The following is a 22,056-nucleotide window of genomic DNA, read 5'->3' as shown; positions in this document are numbered from 1 at the left end:
TATTTTTTAGAACAATTACATCTTTCCCAGACAGTTTAGGAGGAAGGGACAGAGTCGGAGGTCGTGAGTGTCTGCCACATGAAACCAGGTAAGGCCCTCTGAACAGACACTCCTAAATGTCTTACCGAAAAAAAATTTTTTTTGACAGGTGTTATGGGTGTGGAAAGGATACCCTTGGGGTTCGGGAAGGATACCTTTTGCAAGCATGCAATGACTCCAAACTTAGCTTAAAAACAAAAAGAGATTTATTAATTTAGAGAGTAATGTTGAGAGTGGCCAGGAGGATAGCAAGGAAGAACAGCAAGGTGGGGAGCAGTTCCTTGGGAGGACAGCATGAAAGGAAAGGCTGTTCCCCCATGGGGACAGCATGGATGGAGAGGCTGTCCCCCAGACGACATCAGTTCTGGGGATTTTATACATTCTTCACAACAGTTAGTTACTCAGGCATGAGGTGGGGTGATCGTACTGGGGTCTGCCTGGGGACGTAAAGATTCCTTAGTTTAGGGGACAAGCAGATGTCCGATAGGATCGAGGTGTGGTCTGAAGGTGCATCTTTCTGACCATCTAGAGGATGATCAGAGGGAGATAGTCATCTCAGGACCCTAGGTGGGGTCATTGGGTGTTTTTAGGCTCAGAGTTAGAAAAACAACAAGGGAGTTTCCTTGACAATAGTTCGCCTGGGTTTCTGGGGTACAGTATCCATGTCACAGGGACTGTGCCCTCGAGTCCGGGGACTCTCACTCCCCTGCTGAGCTAGGGCATTCTCCCGACCTCGCTGACTCGCAGGCGGACTAGCGCACAGAGTTAGGCTGGCGCCTTCTCCAGTCCCGGACTCCCTCTAGTTCGTAGTAGCTCTGTCGGAGTAGAGGCGAATAGAGGTGGGATAGAGCCCGCCTGCGAGCTGCGAGGGCGGGAGATATCTCCAAGCTCCGCCTTCTTCTCCCACCCTGGGTGCGCACGCTAGCCACAGGAGGGTAAATTGCTCCATCTGCTTTTTCTCAGCTCTTATAAGTCCCCGGCTCTTTGAGGGGATCCCAAGCCCCGGGAACCCCGGCCTTCTTCCTGGCTTTCATTCGCAAGAAGCAGCGGCAGCAGCAACTGCAACTCTGCTACTTAGGAGCGGTGAGTGACCTATGGAGCCTGGGACAGCGTGGGGCTGGGAAACCAGAAGAGAGTCTATGGTGGCGGCTGGGATCCGGAGTGGGGGTTGGGGTTGGGGGGGGGGGGTGTTGTCTAGCCGCCCCCTTCTCGAACAATCCATACTTATCTGGGGTGCCAGGCAGAACTCCCCCAAAACCTGGGTGGCGAGAATTGCTGTGTACCCTCTCTCCACACCTAGAGGTCCCTTCCTGACACTCCCCCCCCTCCCCCCATTCCCCTCAGTGAATGGCCCGAAGCACACAGTGGTGAAAAGTAAACAGACTAAAGTTTGGAGGGCAATTTTTTTAAAAATCTGGAGATATTTGCTTCTCGGTGGCTCAAAACAACCCTCTTCTCCAGATAGTTCCCGTCAGCATGAGCCCTTGGAAAGGGCTCCGCGGCGTGCGCACAGCAGGGGGTTTGGGGGGGGAGGTTCTGAGGTTGGACAGATGCTGCCCAGAGTCCTCGTTTAGCATTAAATAGGAACTGATAGGATCCTGGATTTAGCCTTAGAAGGGACCTTAGAAACTTCATCCAATTTCCCCATTTAAGAACAGAGACAAGGCAAAGTGATTTGCCCCAGGATCAGAGAGTAATAAATGGAATTAGGTCCTACAAATGTCTGCCTCCAAGTCTGTTCTCATTCAAGTCAAGTCGAGAAACATATATTCGAGAGGTTACTAGGTGCCAGGAGTTGTGTTCTAAGCGATGGGGAAAGAAAGAAAAAGAAAGGAAGAAAAAGAAAGAAGGAAGGAAGGAAAACAAACTAGTCTGCTTGAGGAGCTCATAGTCTAATAGATAGATATCATGGAAACAGCTATGTACCAAGAAGATATATCCAGGATAAATTGGTGCTACTTTCAGAAGTAAGGCACCAATATCAGGGTAGGACTGGGACAGACTTCCTGCAGAAAGTGGAAGTTAGCTAAGACTTGAAAGCAAGTAGGGAAGGAAGAAGGTAGAATAACTAGGGGAAAAGTTCCAGGCTTGACATTTCCTGGAGTAGTAAAGAAACAGTGATGAAGTAAGTGCCACTAGATTGAAAATTGCATTGAGGGAAGAGGCAAGAAAACTGGAAAGATAGGAAGAATCCACGTTATAAAGGATTTCAGAAGCCTACCAGGATTTTTTATTTGATCCTACAGCCATTGGAATTGATTGAATTACAAGGCGACATGGTCAGATCTACACTTTAGGAAAAGTCAGTTGATAGGTGAGTGGAAGATGAACTGGAAAGGGGGGAGATGAAGCAGTGAGCCCAATAGCAGGCTGTTGCATATAGTTCTGATGTGAGGTGCTGTGAGGCTACACCAGGGAGTGTCAGAGGAGAAGACAGGTATATATAAGAAATTTTGTGAAGGTAGACTCAAAAAAATAGAAAGTGATTGGATATGGGGGTGGGAGGGAATGAAAGATGATAGCTGGGTTGTGAGCCCAGGACAAGTGGGAAGATGATGTTGTTCCCAACAGTAATAGGGAAATTAGGAACTGGGGGCACCTCTATAATAGTAGATATGATCTAGATAAAAATCAAGCAAATGAGACTGAGGAGCAATCTGAGTTTCCTAGGAGAAACAGGAGAGAGCAGTGTCCCAAAAACCTTGAGAGAAGACCATGATCCATACTAGGAAGGCTACAGAAAGGTGACGTGTGAGGAGTGAGAAAAGCCATTCTACTATAGCATACTCCCTGTCCTACTCTCAGAAAGGAGAGATTTGGTGGTGAAGGTGAGGTTAGTATTTGAGAAGACTTCATAGAGATTGTCCTTTGAGCTGGACCATAAAATACAGTTCATATCCAACAGACCTTTTTGAGGAATGAGCATAGGGATTTTTAGGGTATGTTGGGAGCAGATATGTAACTCAGCTCAAAATAATGTAGTTTTTTAAAAGGATTTCTGTGACAGGCAGGAAGAGTCATTTGAATTCAGGTGTGGAAAGCCTTAGATCCTGAGGTAAATATCATGAGGTCCTAGGTTTAATAAATGAAGAAAAAGCACTTAAGAACTTATTATGTGCTAAGTGGAGAGGATACAAACAAGACAATCTCTGGGCTCCAGAACCTTACCTTCTCACTGGAGAAACAACCCATATTAAGACAGTTCAGCTGCAAGCTAGTGTTTTAAAGGGTGCTGTTGCAGAAAAGAACTAGAGAAGTCATGTAATTCCAACTCCTTCATTTTACAGATGAAGAAACCAAGGCTCAGTGACTTGCCCAGATTCACACAGGGGTTTAGATCATCTTTAGTAGATAGTGTGGCATCTTGAAGAGTTTTGAGTAGATAAGTGATCAGAATTGTGGCCACAGTGAGAAAAGTTACTGAGCCCCCATTAGGAAGACTATTTACTTTGAATCAGAAAGGAAGATGAGCAGTAGCCAAGTCTGGGAAGGGTACTGCACCTGGTTTTGAACTCTAAGACTTAGTTATCTGTTATTTGGATAAGTCAGTTAAGTTAGTGTTGTATGTATGGGATGATTATAATAGTGGTCATCCTCACAGATTTACTGGGAGAAAAGCACTTTGTACATTTTAAATTTCCAAATGACCACAAACAACTCAGTAAAATAGAGGTGGTCATACCAATTGAGAGTGAAGTTGGGAGCTGGAAAGTTTTAGAGGAATAGATAAGATTTAGAAGAATAGCTTTAGGAAATCTTATTAGGAGTTGATGAGGGATTAGTAGAAGAATTACTGAAAGTCAGTGACACCCAATGTGAGGTTAAATAACATTAGATTATAGTTACTACCTTGAACCCTTTTTTTAAAACTTTCTCATTCTTCCAAGGTAAAACACAAGGCTAAAGCTCTCCTTTCTGTGTTTGGGAAGTGGTCATGAAATCAAAAAGTTCTGTGTGTGTGTTTGTGTACACATATATATGAGTACATATATATATATATATATATATATATATATATATATATATATATATATGCATATATATGTGTGTGTGTGTTTATATATACATATGTATTTATGTAAAGGCAATCCCTTTCAGTTATCAGCTTAGGCCAAAATTAAATTGGACAACTCTGCAAAACATTTATATGTAAGTTGGTATGCCAGGTGCTGGGAATACAAAGGAAAAGAGAGCAAATAATCCTTGCCCTTAAATTGCTTATGTTCCTTATGCTTCAGAATTTCACTTTTGAGCACTTTCCTGCTCTGTTTCCTTACACTGGAGAATTTTAGTCCATGTCATCTTTTTTTCTGAACCCTACAACATCTTATTTTAGAACCTGGTAATAATAATAACAATAATTCTTATCAGATTAGATCATTGCATGTAATTTTTTCCCCTGATATGTAGGACAACTCTTATTATCTCTTATAAAGATGAGGAAAGTAAGGCACAGACAGTAAATGATTTGCCCATGGTCACTTGGCTAGTTAGTATTCAAAAAGCCTTTTTCTTCCAAATCCATTTCTTATACCTGCCATCATCAATGCTATTTTGAAGCATCTGACACACTGGAAGTGATGTGCAACAGTGCAGCTATTATCACTGACAAGGTAGCATCCTTTGACACACGTCAATACTGTTATTCTCACTTCAGTGCTGATTGAGGATACTGCAGCATGTAGGCAGAGATTCAGATGACCTGCCTGAGTCATACAGCCATGTAGGAACAGGGACTGAGTGTTATGTCTCAGTTCTGATCCTAATCTGTATGCTTCATCTACTGATCCATTCACTTCTCAATAAAAAAAAAAAAATTGTTGTTGTTTTTAGTTCCCTTCTATGTTGGTCTTTCTTCTATGAAAAATAACCCTTTGTACCAAGTTGGGGTATTTCAACTGTGTGTGTATGTTTCTGTGGTGAGAGAAACCTATACAGGTTTTATTTATTAATTTTAAAGATCAGTGTCATCAGTCTTGGGAAGAGTCACAAGAAACATGAGAGAGATCATTTTACAGATGATACTTTAATTGTGAGTACCACATTAGTGTCCTGGCTGCAGTTGGCTATCACATTCTTTTCATTGCTAAAGAGGGTCCAACAAAGCTGCATCATGTATGTAAAAGACAAGAATAATTATCAAGTCTTCAGAATACAGCGTGGCATTTGTACTTGATGCAGAACTCTTGAAACTTTTACTTATTTCTTTTCCTCTTTTTCTCTCTAGGCCATATTAAGTATAGGAAATTAAGAATTAGAATTTTACTCCCAGATTATAAGTAATTTCACCTCTCTTTAATGACACACATAAATGGCACTCATTTTGAAGTGGGTATTAGCAAAATTAAAGTGAATATTTTATTTTAAAATAGTTCAAAAGAACAAATAAAAATATCACATTAGGTAAAATATATCCAAGAAAATTCCCTTTTTTTTTAATGTAGGTAACTAGTTTTTATAGTTATAGAAAGGTTCAATCCTTAAATATACTGTTGTTTCTAGGTATAGAGAAAGGAAAAGAAAAGATTGCAAGATAAATATTTTAGCACTTTCTGCTGGGGAGTTTCATAATTTCATTTGGAATTTGATTGCTTCCTGTTGGGAAGGGGCATGGCTAGAAGTTACAGATTCCTTGTTTAGTAGCTGATATTCAGTGTCAAAGAAGTAAATATTAAAATTTGCCCTGGAGTATATTTAAAATTTACTATAATTTTCAGTGATCTTATTTGATATTTTTAAGATTTGTCTTACTACTTTAAAAATGATAATAGAACATTTATATGGCACTTTGTAGCTTATCAAACATTGACATGCAGATTATTCCTTCCATTGTTGTCACAATAGAAATAATAAAACATTTACATGACATTTTAACACTTGAAAGTACTTTACTCACAATTACACAATGAACGTAACACAAAGAATTCCATTTTACAGATGAAGAAACTGAGGTTCAGAGAGGTTACAGTGACAAAACCAGGGCTGGCCCAATGTTTCGTTCTTGCTATATGGCTGATTTTAATTTTCCAGTTATACATGTCTGAAATACCAACCCTTAATATCTTTTGAAAAAATTGTATATACTTTTACTTAAATACCAAATAATTTTTGTAACATGCTACTTAGATCTACCATATACCTTTCTTTTTGTTGTTCTTTTTGTGAGATTCTTTGCTGTTTGATTTCTAATTATATACAATTATCAGAAGAGGATTGGTGTTTGAAGGGTTTTTTTGGCACTTTAAATTATTCATAAGTAATCTGTGTAGTCTATCCTGATTTATTCAATTCTGGATCTAGCTTTTTATTTTTTTTTATTCTTTACCTTCTGTGTTATTATCAATTCTAAGACAGAAGAGCAGCAAGGACTAGGCAGTTAGGGTTAAGTGGCTTGCCCAAGGTCACACAGCTAGGAAATGTCTGAGGTCAGATTTGAAATCAGGACTTCCTGTCTCCAGGCCTAGTGTGCTAACCACTGTGCTTCCCTCCCCGTTAGGTTAGGTAGACCTGGATTATTATTCATCTGAAAAATACCTATTAACATCTAATTCTACAGAATACCTATCAACAGCATGTTGCAGCCCAGGGAAAATATGATTTTTTAAATCAATTTTATTTTTCCATTATGGACAAATTGCCTCACCTCTGCAGTAGCGCTGTGGAGGCTAATATCACGTTCTGGAGCTCAGTGTATTAGTGTGTCATTTTCAGATAGGAATGTGAGGAGAGCCTTACCATCTATAGGGAAACGTGACATCTTCTATGACACTAATGAATGTTTTAGGAGAATGTTTGTCTCCCTATTTTATTCTTCACGTCCAAGTTCTTCACCTGGATCACTGAACAAAGTTGTCTTCAGTCCCATCCGATAGTTTCATATACTCCTGTGGCCATTAACCAAAGTTAGACCCTTTTCACCTCTTACCTGGACTATTTTAGTAACATCCTAATTGGTCTCCCTTCTTGTGATCTCTTCCTATTCCAATTCATCATCCACATAGTTGCCAAATTGGTATTCCTAAAGTGCCTAAAGGTCTAAGCGTGAAACTCACCTGCTAAGAAAGCTTCAGGGGCTCTAGTGCTGCCTAGAAAAATACAAACTCCTTGGCATTTAAAGCTTTTTGCCATCTGGCTCTAGCCTGTCTTTCCAGACTGGTTTCACAGTACTCTGCCTTAAGCACATTACTTTCCATACAAACTGTCCTACTTGCTGCTTCCCATACATTCCCCCCAAATATTCTCATCTCCTATTTCCATTCCTTTGCATAAGCTGTCCTTCATGTGGGGTGTGTTTCCTTCCTAGCACCATCGAAACTTAGTTCAAGTATCCTTTGAATTTGCTTCTAGTAGTTAGGTTCCTCCTTTCTCTCTCCTCACCCCCCAATTATTGTATGTTTTCTTTGTATATATTTGGTATTTACTTGTCTGGGTATATGTTTCTCACCAGTAGGATTCAACCTTTTTGAAGGCAGGAACTATGTTTTTTTTTGCTATATCCCATCATCTAGTAATAGCTATACACTTATTGAATTCAGTTCTTCAGTAGTCAGTAAAGTTTGTTTTCCTTAGATCCACCACATAAACTTAGGTGCAAGAATAGTTAGATTTTAAGTAAAGCTTTTATTTTGCTTCCCCCTCTCCCAAATAAAAAGGAGGTTTCTTGGTCTGTTTCTGAAAATATGCTCTTTAGTAGGATAGTTGTGTCTTTTGTTTACTTTCTAGTAGGCATAGTACATTTAGTTAAAGACTACATCTGTACGCAACTACTTGATTAAATCTTTTTTTCCCTAGCCATTTTCTCCCCCCCCCCTTTTACCACTGTTTCAGTTTCTGCTTGTAGAATTAAAGAAGAAACAAAACTTATACAGTTGTAATATTTCACATGGAAATGCTACCCATTCTTCACCAGCTTCAAAAATCTGACCTTTGCTTATGCTGCAATGAAGTGTTGCAATTTAAAAGAGGAAGAGGAGGAGTTGTTAGGTTACCTTGTACAGTTCTCCCAGCATACCATCAGAGGGTCCCATGATTTGCTACATATATCCTATATGAGAAAGTGAGTCAAGCTACAAATATTTCAACTAGTTGTTCTCATATTTATGTGTAGCTGTGGTACAGTGGCTGAGTTCCATCTTTGCTTCTGAGAAAATGAAATTTATTTTTCATGGATTGATTTTATTCTGTTATTTTTTCTATACTGTATCATTTTTCTATATAACTGACTTTGTTTTTAAGTTCAGAAATTTACAGGTTCAAAAGTAACCTCTTCTCCTCTAAGTCCTTTAAAAGTTGTTTCCCTATTTAAGTACTTTAATTAAACTAATTAAAAGAAACCTGCTATCTTATGTTTAAGAGTTCTATTTCTCTATAAATCATTTTTAATTGAAGGAAATCCATTATCTCTACAATGTTAGCTGTCCTTGGACAATTAGTGGAAATGCATTCTCTTGTGTTCAGATGTTAGCTTTCCTGTAAATCACTCCATGTGATTTACAAGGAAGCCTGTTATCTCTGTTCCTCTAACAAAGAGATACTCTTTCAGTCAACCTTTCCCTACAGCAAGATTGAAGGAAAAACAAGCACTATCCCCAGATGTCCAGCCCATCTTATTGTTTTTGCTGCCTGTGGTCCTGTAGGTCTTGTTACCAAGCCTGTTGTTTTCACTGCTGAAGATGCTGAATTTTTTTTTTTGGCTGCTTCTCTGTATAAAAGAAGGTTGTCACCCTAGATTGAGGTCTTAGCTTATCTGAGAAGGCCAGACCCTATTTAATGACAGATTCATACATTGTCAATGAATCAGTGATGCTTGGAACTTTGTGCCTCAGTTTCATTTTGACCATTCCACTTCTTATGCCTCTTATGGCTTACACAGAATCACATCAACTCTTTGATGCAGATAGATGGTGCGATGGATAAAGCTGGGTCTGGAGTCAGTAATTCTTGAGTTCAAATGATGGCTCCAACACTTTCTACCTGTGTGACTTTGTGTAAGTCACTTAACCTTGATATTTTTTCAACTGTAAAATGTATATAATAATAGCACCTACATCAAAGAGCTGTTATGCGGATCAAATGAGATATTTGCAAAGCACAATGCACAATACCTGGCACGTAGGTCTTATTATTCCCTTCTCCTCCTTTGAGCCAGCCAAGTTTATTCATTTGTAAAATGGGGGTAATATCATAGCATTCACATTACTTGCTTCATGTAGTTGTTGTGAGGATCAGATGGGATAATGTATAATGAATAAAATATAAACCTTAATTTGATAAATCAATGCCAACTGGTTTGAAAAGCTAAAGAGAACCCCACTCTAGCATTTTGCTTTTTTTTATAAGATTAAGTTTATGCTTATGGATTTAGAGCCAGCACCACCCCTTGCCAAAAATTCTTGATAATCAATCCTTCAGTATTTAAATGCTGACTTAATAAATGCAGCACTGTATTTATGATTCAGAACACAGATTCAGTCTAAAAAGGTGTGTAACAGTAATAGTTTGCAGATTTGATAATATATGTGAGGCCTTTTGAATGCCACCCAAAGTGTCATCTGGCCAAGAATGTAGGTGCCTCACTGCCCTGAGGGTTCTGGCTATAGGAACTATGTCTCTTGTGACCTAGACTCTAATTCTCACTGAAGTTTCTAGTTGAAAATTTTTGATTTTGCAAATGTATTGCAGAGTTTTTAAAAGGATTTACAAAATCAAATAGCAAAGAAGGGGGAAATTAGGTAGAAAAATTTTGTGAAAATTGGGCAGCAAGGTGGCATTGTGAAAAGAATGTAAAAGTTGCATTTAGAAATATCTGAGTTCACTATTTGACAAAAACTGCTGATAAATTGGAAAACAGTAAAATAAATGTCAGAGCCAAGATATGAATCCAGGTGACTTCGAAGTCCAGCACTCTTATCCTCTACACTATGTACTCTTAAGAATGTTTCTTTCTGTAGCCAAACAAGTTCTTTCTGTGACTAAGTGATAAGGACTTTACAGAAAATACTTGATTTCTATCTCTTCAGTAATACAATATATTTGTGGAGATCTTGAAATACATTGTTCCACAGGGCAAAAGAGAGAGTTTCAGAACTAAGAATATCTTCATTTTGCAAAGTGGAGAATTTTCATACTGGGAAAAATAAGGCACTTAATGGAAGAAAACTTTTGAGCATTTCTGATGAAAATATGTAATATAATGTAATATATAACATAATATTGAGTCTCTCTAATAATTCTGTAGATGTAGACTTAAATTTAGACTATTTCATATTCATAATACTTATTCCTTCAGAATTTGGGAGGCTAACTGGAGGAAATAAGGTAGGGGATGTTAGAAAGAGATTGTAGTTTTACTTCTTGTCAAGAAGGTGGCCTAAAGGTGAAGCAGACCACCCAATTTTTCTCTACTTGTTCCAGCAAGAATCTGAAATTTGTACCAGATAACATAATGATCAAGAAATCTAATGAGAAACAGTAATAAATTATTTTTTCTTCCATAGATCTGAACAGAAATTCAGCCAGAAGCCCAAAGGTGACAATAGGAAAGGAGCACATCTAGTACCATATTTAGGCAACAAGTTTACAGCCTCTCAGAGTGACTGGAGAGGAATAAAAAAATGTGTAAACTACAAAGCTCTATCTCCAGAGGCAACAAGAATAGAAGGCCCCTAAGAAAAAGTCACAGGGAGGTAAGAAGGACCTTGATTTGGCATCATGGGAATCCTGAGGAATAATAGTGATGAGAGCAGTGTAGCAGTTCTCATACTGGGTTAACTCAGCCTTCTAGTTTTGTTTTGAGATTGCCACAAGTCACAAAAGGAAAACTCCTCAGAATGCCACAGCCAAAATCCAGAGATACCATGTTAAAGGAAAAAAATATGACAGTCATCCAGGTAGGAATAAACAGTTCAAGTACAACAAAAAACTTAACAGCTTGTGGCACCATAAGTAAGAGGAGATCTTGAAACACAATATAGACAGTTTTTGCTTTATGTAAATCTGCATTACGCAGAATCAACTTTATTATATAAAGAATTCTGAAAGAATGCCACATTCCAAAAAAACACCTATGCTAACTTTATAGTCTTGTGCCTTCTCTCTGCTATTGCCCTTTTGCTTGGTATTCTGTAGCCTCTCATCCTTTCTCCCCATGGGGGGAAAAACCCTAAAAAATCCTCCAAGTAAAAGCAGAACAAAAGTGTGGAAAGACTACTGCTGCCTATGGTGGACTGGGGACTTGGCTTAAGAGTCTGGTGTTGAGAGTGGAGACCTTTTCACTATTCTGCCCTCCTGACCTTGTGTCCAGCCCTTTATGTGTCAATCTTCCATCCAGGGACTGTATGTCAGTACTTATCCTCCATTCTTACCTAGTCTCTCCTGTCTGTGTCTGGCCCCATGTGGCTAGATCTGGCCCTCATAGATTATATTCTTCCATGTCCTTTTCTTTCTTCTCTGCCTCCAACCCCACCATGTTCTTGAATCATGCACTGATCCCCTCCTTCCAAGGACACCTCGACCCCTTCTTGCCTCCTTCCCCCCCCCCTCTATTTCCTACATTAGTGGGAAACTTTGCAATAAAAATTGCTTTACATAGAATTTTGTGGAATAATCCACATGGATACAGTAAGATTTATCTGTAGTATTATCCTAGTTTTTTAGATAAGGTATCTGAGACCTGTAAAAGTTAAAATTAAATCTCAATAATAAAAAATATTATATTTTAAGGGATTTATTAATGATTATTAGAAATCAAGGAATAAAGAGGATACAAAATAAAGACTATGTGCACATAGCTGATCAGCCAGTTCGAATGCCTGCCTTAATACCACCAAGCTCGGAACAGAAAGTAAAGAGACGGGACCCTCCACGTCCCCACCTAATATCCTCTGTCTACAGGAAGTACATAATGACAGGAAGTTGGTGAACTCCTGGGAAATGTAGTTCTTTTTTAAGGTAACAGATTTTCAATTATACATTCCCCCCCCCCCCCCGAGATCTGTGGAAGACTAATCTCTCCAATGGATCTTGTAAACATAACCAACTTTGAAATTACAATAATTTGGGGATAAAAGAAAAAGAGAACAAAACCAGTGATTTCTAGGCTCATTGACAAAAAGGCAGTTAGGAGGCAGTCCCCTTTGGCATAAGAGTATACATACAAAACAAATGCATTCAACCCCACACAGTTCAAATCACCACATCCCAAAGTTCACTCTGGATCTTCTTGTGTAATGTGCGGTCTGTGCAGGCATCTTAATGGTGCCTTCTCCAAACAGTTTACTTTCTGGATTCGAATAGGTAGCGTATTTCTTATCCTAAAATCACTCTCAAAAAGAATTTAAACTTTGCAATTTATAATAATAATAATAATAATACATTCCCCCCTGAAGAAGGTGTTGAAAAACACAGGAATCATTTAAGAATGCATGGCTGAGTTATGAGGTATATGAATCAATTGGCAAGAGAAATCAAAAACATCAAAAAAATCCAAATAAAAGAGAAAATAATTTGTGGATGAAATATAGACTATCAAAGTCTTATGTGTAAAAATTCTAAGTAAAGGAAAAATAAACCTATAACAGGTCCTTGAATCAGGGCCCAATTAAAGTGATTTAAGCAATTAGACATTTACCCAATCAGTAGCCAGGACTACAGAAAGTTTTGCTACACAATGAAAGACAGAATAGGTACTAGATTATAGGAGCCATGTAGGAGTCAAATTTGAGATACTTCGTAGAATGTGGGACAAGGAAGACTTGCCTTTGACATATGTCAAAACAGCCACAACCTCTAACCCCAAACAAGTTCAAGTCCTCTTGTCTTGGCTCAAAATTTCATCAATCCTTTTGAGATTGGTTGGTCTCTTTGACCTTGTGCTCAATTGGCACTATGCGGTTTAGTTTTGTGCTTCTTTGGCTCTATATAATGACTCTTTTTGTATTCCCTTCTCCTGGAATCAGACAAAATCATTAAGCAAAGCCCTATAATTTTTTTAAACAATGGCATCATTTTTATAGTCTAAAGCTTTTGGGGCATGCATTAATATTAGAACAAATGTATTTTAAACTTATATTACTGCAAAATAAAAAAAATTAAAGAAAAATCTCAATACTGTTGACGTGCTTCAAATACAAAAAGAAGAGGATAAATAAAACTCAGATACTATATTTCATATGCAAGGAAAAACAATAATAAAAAAGAGTTTTAAAAATAAAAAATATATAGCTTACAATCAGTGACACACTGTGTCAGCCAAGGAGAGGTAGAATACAAAGGTTTCTCACCAAAAAAATGAGATCCATTTCCTTTTTAACTTAACCACTATGTGAGTACAAATGATTTTCAAAATAAAACAGTAATATAGTACATAATGCACATTTAAAGAAGTACCAAATTCCCCCAAATTCACATAAGTTTCTGTATGACCAAAAAAAATTAACTGATGGATATTTGTCACAATTTTTACAGATGTAGCAAATCTTTCAACCTTGGCATATATTTTTATTTTTTTTTTGTTTTTACTTTTTTTTTTAATTTTATAGTATTTTATTTGTTCATTTCCATGCATTTTTCATTAAAGACAAAGATCATTTTCTTTTCCTCCCTCCCACCCCCCGTGGCCGACGCGTGATTCCACTGGTATCATATGTGTTCTTGACTTGAACCCATTGCCATGTTGTTAGTATTTGCATCAGAGTGTTCGCTCCGAGTCTTTCCTCTGTCATGTCCCCTCAGCCATTGTAGTCAGGCAGTTGCTTTTCCTTGGTGTTTCTATTCCCTCAGTTTGTCCTCTGCTTTTGGATAGTGTTTTTTTCTCCTTGATCCCTGCAGATTGTGCAGGGACATTACACCACCACTAATGGAGAAGTCCATTATATTCGATTATACCACAGTGTGTTTGTCTCTGTGTACAATGTTCTCCTGGTTCTGCTCCTCTCGCTCTGCATCACTTCCTGGAGGTTGTTCCAGTTCACATGGAAATCCTCCACTTTATTATTCCTTTGAGCACAATAGTATTCCATCACCAACATATACCACAGTTTGTTCAGCCATTCCCCAATTGATGGGCATCCCCTCATTTTCCAGTTTTGGGCCACCACAAAGAGCGCAGCTATGAATATTTTTGTACAAGTCTTTTTGTCCATTATCTCTTTGGGGTACAGACCCAGCAGTGCTATGGCTGGATCAAAGGGTAGACATTCTTTTATCGCCCTTTGGGCATAGTTCCAAATTGCCCTCCAGAATGGCTGGATCAGTTCACAACTCCACCAGCAATGAATTAATGTCCCTACTTTGCCACATCCCCTCCAGCATTCATTACTTTCCTTTGCTGTTATGTTAGCCAATCTGCTAGGTGTGAGGTGATACCTCAGAGTTGTTTTGATTTGCATCTCTCTGATTATAAGAGATGTAGAGCACTTCTTCATGTGCTTATTAATAATTTTGATTTCTTTATCTGAAAACTGTCTATCCATGTCCCTTGCCCATTTATCAATTGGGGAATGGCTTGATTTTTTGTACAATTGATTTAGCTCTTTATAAATTTGAGTAATTAAACCTTTGTCAGAGGTTTTTATGAAGATTTTTTCCCAACTTGTTGTTTTCCTTCTGATTTTAGTTACATTGCTTTTGTTTGTACAAAAGCCTTTTAATTTGATGTAGTCGAAATTATTTATTTTACATTTTGTGATTCTCTCTATGTCTTGCTTGGTTTTAAAGTCTTTCCCTTCCCAAAGGTCTGACATGTATACTATTCTGTGTTTACCCAATTTACTTATGGTTTCCTTCTTTATGTTTAAGTCTTTCACCCATTTTGAATTTATCTTGGTGTAGGGTGTGAGGTGTTGATCTATTCCTAATCTCTCCCACACTGTCTTCCAATTTTCCCAGCAGTTCTTATCAAATAGTGAATTTTTGTCCCAAGACCTGGGATCTTTGGGTTTATCGTATACTATCTGGCTGAGGTCGCTTTCCCCCAGTCTATTCCACTGATCCTCCTTTCTGTCTCTTAGCCAGTACCAAATTGTTTTGATGACTGCTGCTTTGTAATATAGTTTGAGGTCTGGGACTGCTAGGCCCCCCTCATTAGTGTTTTTTTTCATTATTTCCCTGGATATCCTTGATCTTTTGTTATTCCAAATGAACTTTGTTATGCTTTTTTCCAAATCAGTAAAGAAATTTTTTGGGAGTTCCATGGGTATGGCACTAAATAGATAAATAAGTTTGGGCAGGATAGTCATTTTTATTATGTTGGCTCGTCCTACCCATGAGCAGTTAATGTTTTTCCAATTGCTCAAGTCTAGTTTTAGTTGTGTGGCGAGTGTTTTGTAGTTGTGTTCATATAGTTCCTGTGTTTGTCTTGGGAGGTAGATTCCTAGGTATTTTATTTTGTCTAAGGTGATTTTGAATGGGATTTCTCTTTCTAGTTTTTGCTGCTGAGCTGTGTTGGAGATATATAGAAAAGCTGATGACTTATGTGGGTTTATTTTGTATCCTGCAACTTTGCTAAAGTTGTTGATTATTTCAATTAGCTTTTTGGTTGAATCTCTAGGATTCTTTAAGTAGACCATCATGTCATCTGCAAAAAGTGATAACTTGGTCTCCTCCTTGCCTATTTTGATGCCTTCAATTTCTTTTTCTTCTCTAATTGCTACTGCTAGTGTTTCTAGTACAATGTCAAATAATAGAGGTGATAATGGGCATCCTTGTTTCACTCCTGATCTTATTGGGAATGTGGCATATATTTTTAAACAAAGCAAAACTTATTTGGGTCTAAAACATCACCAATAAATCTAGATTGTTCTGTTGGAAGTAAATTAAACTGAAGAATTTTGCAGGAGCTCTTTTTGGCTTCCTGCTTCATAGAAACAGTTTGGTAGGAATATTTCTTTGCTTCTCTACCTTTAATACAACATTCTTTATAATATAAATATATTTTTAAAATCATCCATTCAGAAACCACTAATTAAAATTATTTCTGGAAGACCCCTTAGAATTACCATTTAAATTCTTAGCTCATTAAATTTTTAAAGGTTGTTAGCCAGGTTGAGTCCATCCATCATCTCATCTATGTGACAATTAACACATGCAAAATGGAAAAAAAAAAAGCTGTTCATGAGTTTTTACAATATTTTACAATATTTTGTTTAGTAGCTATAGGGGAAAGGTAACATAATATCTAATAGTTAAAACAGTAAATTAAAATGATTCAGTGTAATAGAATAGGATTGAATACATTAATATATGAATTTAAAACAACAAAATTAAATCTTAAACAAAACAATCAGCAAAATGCAATAAAATCCAGAGACTTTCATAAAACAATATAGTCGAAAAAGGCTTAAAATCTTCAACTCCAGTCTCTTTAAAGTTCCTTTATCCTTTTAGATTCCTTTTGTCAGGGCTGTGGGATTTCCCATAGCAAGAGAGAACATAGGTTTGAGAAATCTCAAACTGGATGAATCTTAGAGACTAGGCAAGCCCAAGTGGCAAAGGATTGTAGGGAGATGAATTTCTCCTCTGAATCTCAGGCAAGATAAGTGAAAAGATCAGTGCACTCATGAATGGTAGAAGCTGTTTGAATTAGGCAAGGTACTGCTCTTTCAAAGAGTATACCATACTTGTAATTTTACTTCCTGTTTGGAAGAGTAACTTCCTTCTTCCCTTCCCCCTTGAGGTAAAATGCTAGTTTCCTTGGCCATGTGGAGAAGGAGTTAGGCTAATTGTTGCCTAAGGAAAATATACCCTAGATTTTTACCATTGCTCAGAGAGCAACTCCAAGAACTCCTAGATACTCAGGGCAGCAATCAGCAGCCCGGCAACATCAGCAACAGTGGTTGATGTTGGGGTTGGGTTGGAGGCCAATGTGGGGCCAGAGATCAGGAGGAGGATTGCCAGAGGCAGCAGCAAGGAACTGGGAAATATGGGCTCAAGCAAAGTCCCCTGTCTAAAAATAGCCAGGAGAAGGACCAGGCAAAAAGTAGGGAAAGAAAAAGGCAGCAGCTCCAACGAGAGTTCAGAGTTCTCTCAGAGTTTGGGGGGAGGGGAGGGAGCGGGGGTGGTGAAAAGCTTTGGCAGGAGAAAATTTATCTAGGCTATCTTTAAAAAAATTGAGTTCTTTTCCTACTAGTGGTTGCCATCAATGAAAAAATTAAAATTAAATCTCAAATACAAAATGTTATATTTTAAGATGTTTATTAATGATCATTAGAAATCAAGGAATAAAGAGAATACAAAATAAAGACCACATGCCCATGGCTGATCAGCCAGTTCAAACACCCACCTTGCCACCACCAAGCCTCGGGACAGGAAGTAAAGAGGCGGGACCCTCCATATCCCCACCTAATATCCCCTGTTTGCAGGAAGTACTTAATGACAGGAAGTTGGTGGGCTCCTGGGAAATATAGTTCTTTTTTAGGGTAATAGATTTTCAATTATATAGCCCTAAAGGTTTGAGCAGTCTTCCTGGAGTTGTACATTACTAAGTTGTAGAGCCAGGACTGAGATCTAGGTCTTTTGGCTGAACATTCAAGGTTTTCTTCTGATACTGATTATTTCTTTTATTCATATATTCAATGTCTTCTCTGTAAATTTAGAGAATAAGACTAGATTACAAATTATTGAAATCTATAGGTAAATCAGGGAGTTCTTGGTAGAACCAATATCTACTAGTTTCCTTCTACAAAATGAATTAGGGCTAGCTTTTCCCCCAGAGGCAACAAAGGCAGTATTTAATACTCCTGGACATGGGACAACTCTAAACCTTTCTTGATACAATTTCCTGGTAGCATAGGAACATGTTGACTTGACTTCCTGTTTACTTAAGTCTAAAGGAAGATTCATATAGGGTTAGGGCCCTTTAGACTTGGAAGAGACCCAATCAAATTGACCAAAACCTTTTCCATTTAAGGGAAGGTACGTATTACATTGTTGTTCAATATTCTTTCTACTTTAAGGCTAAATAAACCATTTTTTTTGCTTTGTTTCTAGCCAATGAGTGTATGCCTCATTTTGTCCTAACATTGACGCCATCCTAATTTAGGCAAACCTCTAATAGGGTTCATAAACTTGAATGAGAAAAGCATTACATCTTTATTTTCACATGCTTCTAACTGAAATCCAGCATTTCTGTCATTTATTTATAAACATTCTGAGAAAGGGGTTGAAGACACAAAACAGGTTAAGAACCTCTGGACTAGGTGATCTCTAAGGTTCTCTCCAGCCTTTACATTAAATATAACTTTAATTATCTTGTATCCCACCTCATAAGTAGACTATAAAAGAATCTTAAGATTATAAATAATGACAAGCATTAGAAAACCATCAGCAATGATTCTTTTTTTTTTTTAAAACCCTTACCTTCTGTCTTAGAATCAATAGTATCAATTCCAAGATAGAAGAACCATAAAGGCTAGAAAATGGGGTTAAGTAACTTGCCAAGGGTCACACAGCTAGAAAGGGTCTGCAGTCAAATTTGGACCAGAACCTCCTGTCTCTAGGTCTGGCTCTTAATCCACTGAGCCACGTAGCTGACCCAAAATGATCTTTTTTAAACTTTGAAAAATTAGCACACGTGCTACTTTAGGAGATTTACCTGTATATCTAAACCCATATAGTGAGGTCAGTTGCTGCTGAGTGGTGTAATAATACATTTGTAAGAATTTAAAATTAGGTTTTATGCTAAATATGAGAATTCTAAAGTAATATTGTGGTTGCTGATTTAAAAATATTACAGCTTAAGTCAAAATTACTTTTAGCAGCTTTATTTACAAAGAGGTGGAAAGAGTGAAAGTGGAAAAATGTAGATAAAGAGACAGAAAGTACTGTCTAGCTACCAAATACCCTAAATTTAATCCTAATGTCTCCAGACCGCAGATGCAAATCCAAAGGGGAATCTCTACAGAATCTAAAGTCCTAATAAGGAAGCTGAAATCCAAAGAACCAGGAGACGCTGAAGAATCAGCTGAGAACCTTTAGTGCACATGAGGCTAAGACTGCCAAGATCTCACCAAAACTCACGTTGAAGGGGATGTCCCATGAAAGCACCAATGAACAGAGAGGGTCTTCTCACCAAAGAACCAAGGAAGGAATCACTCCACTCACCATGGCAAGATCCAAGGAAAGAGCCTCCTCCTCCAGTCTGGCTCACCAACATAGAGTTGGAGACTGAATCTTCAAGCTGGCCTTTTCTTCACATCACTTCCTGTCACTCCCCCACTTTATAGGAACCAATCACAGTCTTTCAATTTGCCTAGCACTGCCCCCTGAGTGGGCAGTGGCCTCTGGCATTGTCACCCACTTTAGCAAGTGACTTGTGAATTCTCATTCTTAGTGACTTGTAAGGTACTAAGTAGGGGTAATTAAGTTTTTGATTGATTGACTTAAAAGTTGCTAATTGATAGACAAAGAGAGTCTGATTCCCTCTTCACACATTGCATCTGAATTTTAGACTAGAAGTTAAAAATAAAACAACACTTCTCCACTTGAAACTTCATGTGGAATTTAGATAGGATGTAATTACACAGTTGGAATTTGTCCAGGACACGTTGGTGAACATGTCTCTTTTACAAGAAGGACATTTACCAAGGAACCTTTAATAATGGCATGTGATCATGGACTTTCAATTTAGCATCCAATGTGAAACAATGTAGACCAATACCCATTTGTAATGGAATGTATAAATTCCCTTAATTCTCATGCTGGGACATTTATTTATTACTGGATTTCAACAAAGCCAATTCTTCAGAATTGTTCACATTCTTAAGAGTCCCTAATCTCACCATGATTCAACTCTACATTTTCTCAATTTCTACTTTCAGTAATCTCACTGAATCTTATCTGCTAAGGTGGGACCTTTGGCAGAAGTTAAAGCTTCATTCAGTGGTGGATTTTAAAACTTAGCAGAAGGGATACTTTATAAATTGGTTATCATCATTCTCATGCTCCATGTTTTTGCCTCACTGTGAGCATTTACCCAGCCAGTTATCTATGATAGCACAGGGAAATAAAAAGTCATTTAAATACTTTGTAATAACAAGGATGAGAGAGCACTGGACTGGTTAAATCATCCTAAGGGAGTGAATACAGAATTCATAGATGTTTATAAGGCAGGGTTTCCAATCAATCTATTTAGACATTTCAACAGAACAAAAACTTAAGGTGGCCAGAAATGAAACCATTGCTTTTCACACTGAGGTGTGGGCAATAATTCACCCTGTTATTTCAAAGTTAATAAATTATATAATCCATGTCCCTAACAAATAATAAAAAGTGATATCCCAGTTCTGATGATGCATTAGCATTTTCATCTCAACCACTTTCTCCAAGATTGAATAGGATGAGTATTCACAAAACACCTTGGGACAAAAGACAAATTCAGCCAATGTTTAATTTTCCAGATATTATCTGAATATTCCCATATTTGGAAATATCCAGATTTGGTAGTTTTTAGGCCAAGATTTGGATAGAGGACTGTATTTTTTCTACTTTCCATCTTTACATTTCCATATCATATTTCTAGAACCATAAATCTTGTCTGAATCTTGAACATGGTGTCACCCAGCAAGTAAAATCCATTGGGGCCATTTAAATGTATTGTCAGTAGATGATTTCTCCTTTATTATTTGCAGAAACCACATACACTATTAAGCAGAAAACAGAAAATTTAATGGCAATGGCAATGAGGTAAAGGCCAAGTGGTTAAAGGGCTATAATTAATATATATCTCTATTATTTTCTTTGAAAATATTCCATAGGAATAAATGAATTTTTTGCGATGTAAATAATCAGAATAATACATTATATACCTCACCTTTTCCAATTCATAATGAAGTGAAACTATATCACTGACAGACCAATCATTAGGATTCAGTAAAAAACTTGGATACGTTGGAATAATCCTCATAAATATTTCTAGTATACATAGATTAGTCCACAAAGCTCATCTGGGTTGTTTAAAAAGATTTCATTTATAGCTAGTGGATTGAAGCCCTTGTATTTTTATGTTTTAAGTTGCATGTACCATATATGTAGCTATATATGTGCACATGTGTATACATATATAATCATGCTGAAAATTGCTTCCTTATTTTGGACTTATGCTTTAGAATTTTGTCATTCTTACCAGAAATTTCAAGACATTATACTCTAAACCTAACCTTTCTTTCCTTTTAGATTTATTTACTACTTTTAGAAGTAGAAAAGTCCAAATTCAATCATATTTGAAATAACTCATAGTAGACAAGTATGTACCGCTCTGCTTACAAAACATATATGAGTGGAATATGCAATTACCCCAACTCAGTTTCCTACCACAGAAACATTTCAGCATTATAGCATTACAGAAATAGAATGACATGCATAATGAAAGATTTCAAGATTCACCCAAGGCATTTATTCTCTTCACCTTAATGTTCTCAGCAGTAGCAGAGTATCTATTAAAAGGTACTATGAATTATGGTTGCCTAGCAACTGGAAGGAGCTTGTAACAGCCCCAAAGAATGAAATGGTTGGTTGATAAAATGAATTTTCTCTGAGCATTAGCCTGTTGAAACTGCCTTTTCTTGTGGAACATAAAGTGCATTTATTTGTCTCATGCATTTTTTATTAGAAAATTATTTGAGTTCCAGGGACTTGAATCGTTTTGCTACAGGAGATATTTGATTTTAATGTGTTGAACTAAAATAAGTAATAAAAGACATTTTCTTCAAAGTAAAGTCACCAAACAATCCTATGTGGATTTTTGAAGGAAGAAATAAAATATTCGTTAAGCTGTGCCATTACTGGTTTCTAATTAAGAATAGCATTAGATAGAAGTGAAACTCAGACTCTGTGCCTAAAAGTTCAAGCATAAAATAGTGGACTCTTCCTTAGCATGTGAAAAATAGAAACATTCAGTTGGCAGTGAAAAGCAAGCAAAAAATAGGATTTTTGCCCCTCATGTACAAATTGCACAGAAAAATTAATTTCATTGATTATCAAAGTCCTAATACATGTATCTCTAGAATCATGTAATCTCTCTCC

General features: G+C 37.4%; 1 long non-coding RNA gene across 1 annotated transcript; it reads left to right on the top strand.

The window, feature by feature from the left end:
• The first annotated feature begins 889 nt into the window (after positions 1–889).
• LOC130458412 (uncharacterized) lies at positions 890–21,808 on the top strand. Its single transcript, XR_008917732.1, has 2 exons — positions 890–1,122; positions 18,903–21,808. It is a non-coding gene; the product is annotated as an uncharacterized LOC130458412 (long non-coding RNA).
• Positions 21,809–22,056: the final 248 nt, after the last annotated feature.

This window comes from Monodelphis domestica, chromosome 3 (assembly GCF_027887165.1).
Source record: "Monodelphis domestica isolate mMonDom1 chromosome 3, mMonDom1.pri, whole genome shotgun sequence".
Classification (NCBI taxonomy): Eukaryota; Metazoa; Chordata; class Mammalia; order Didelphimorphia; family Didelphidae; genus Monodelphis; species Monodelphis domestica.
This window is presented reverse-complemented; position numbering and strand designations above follow the sequence as displayed.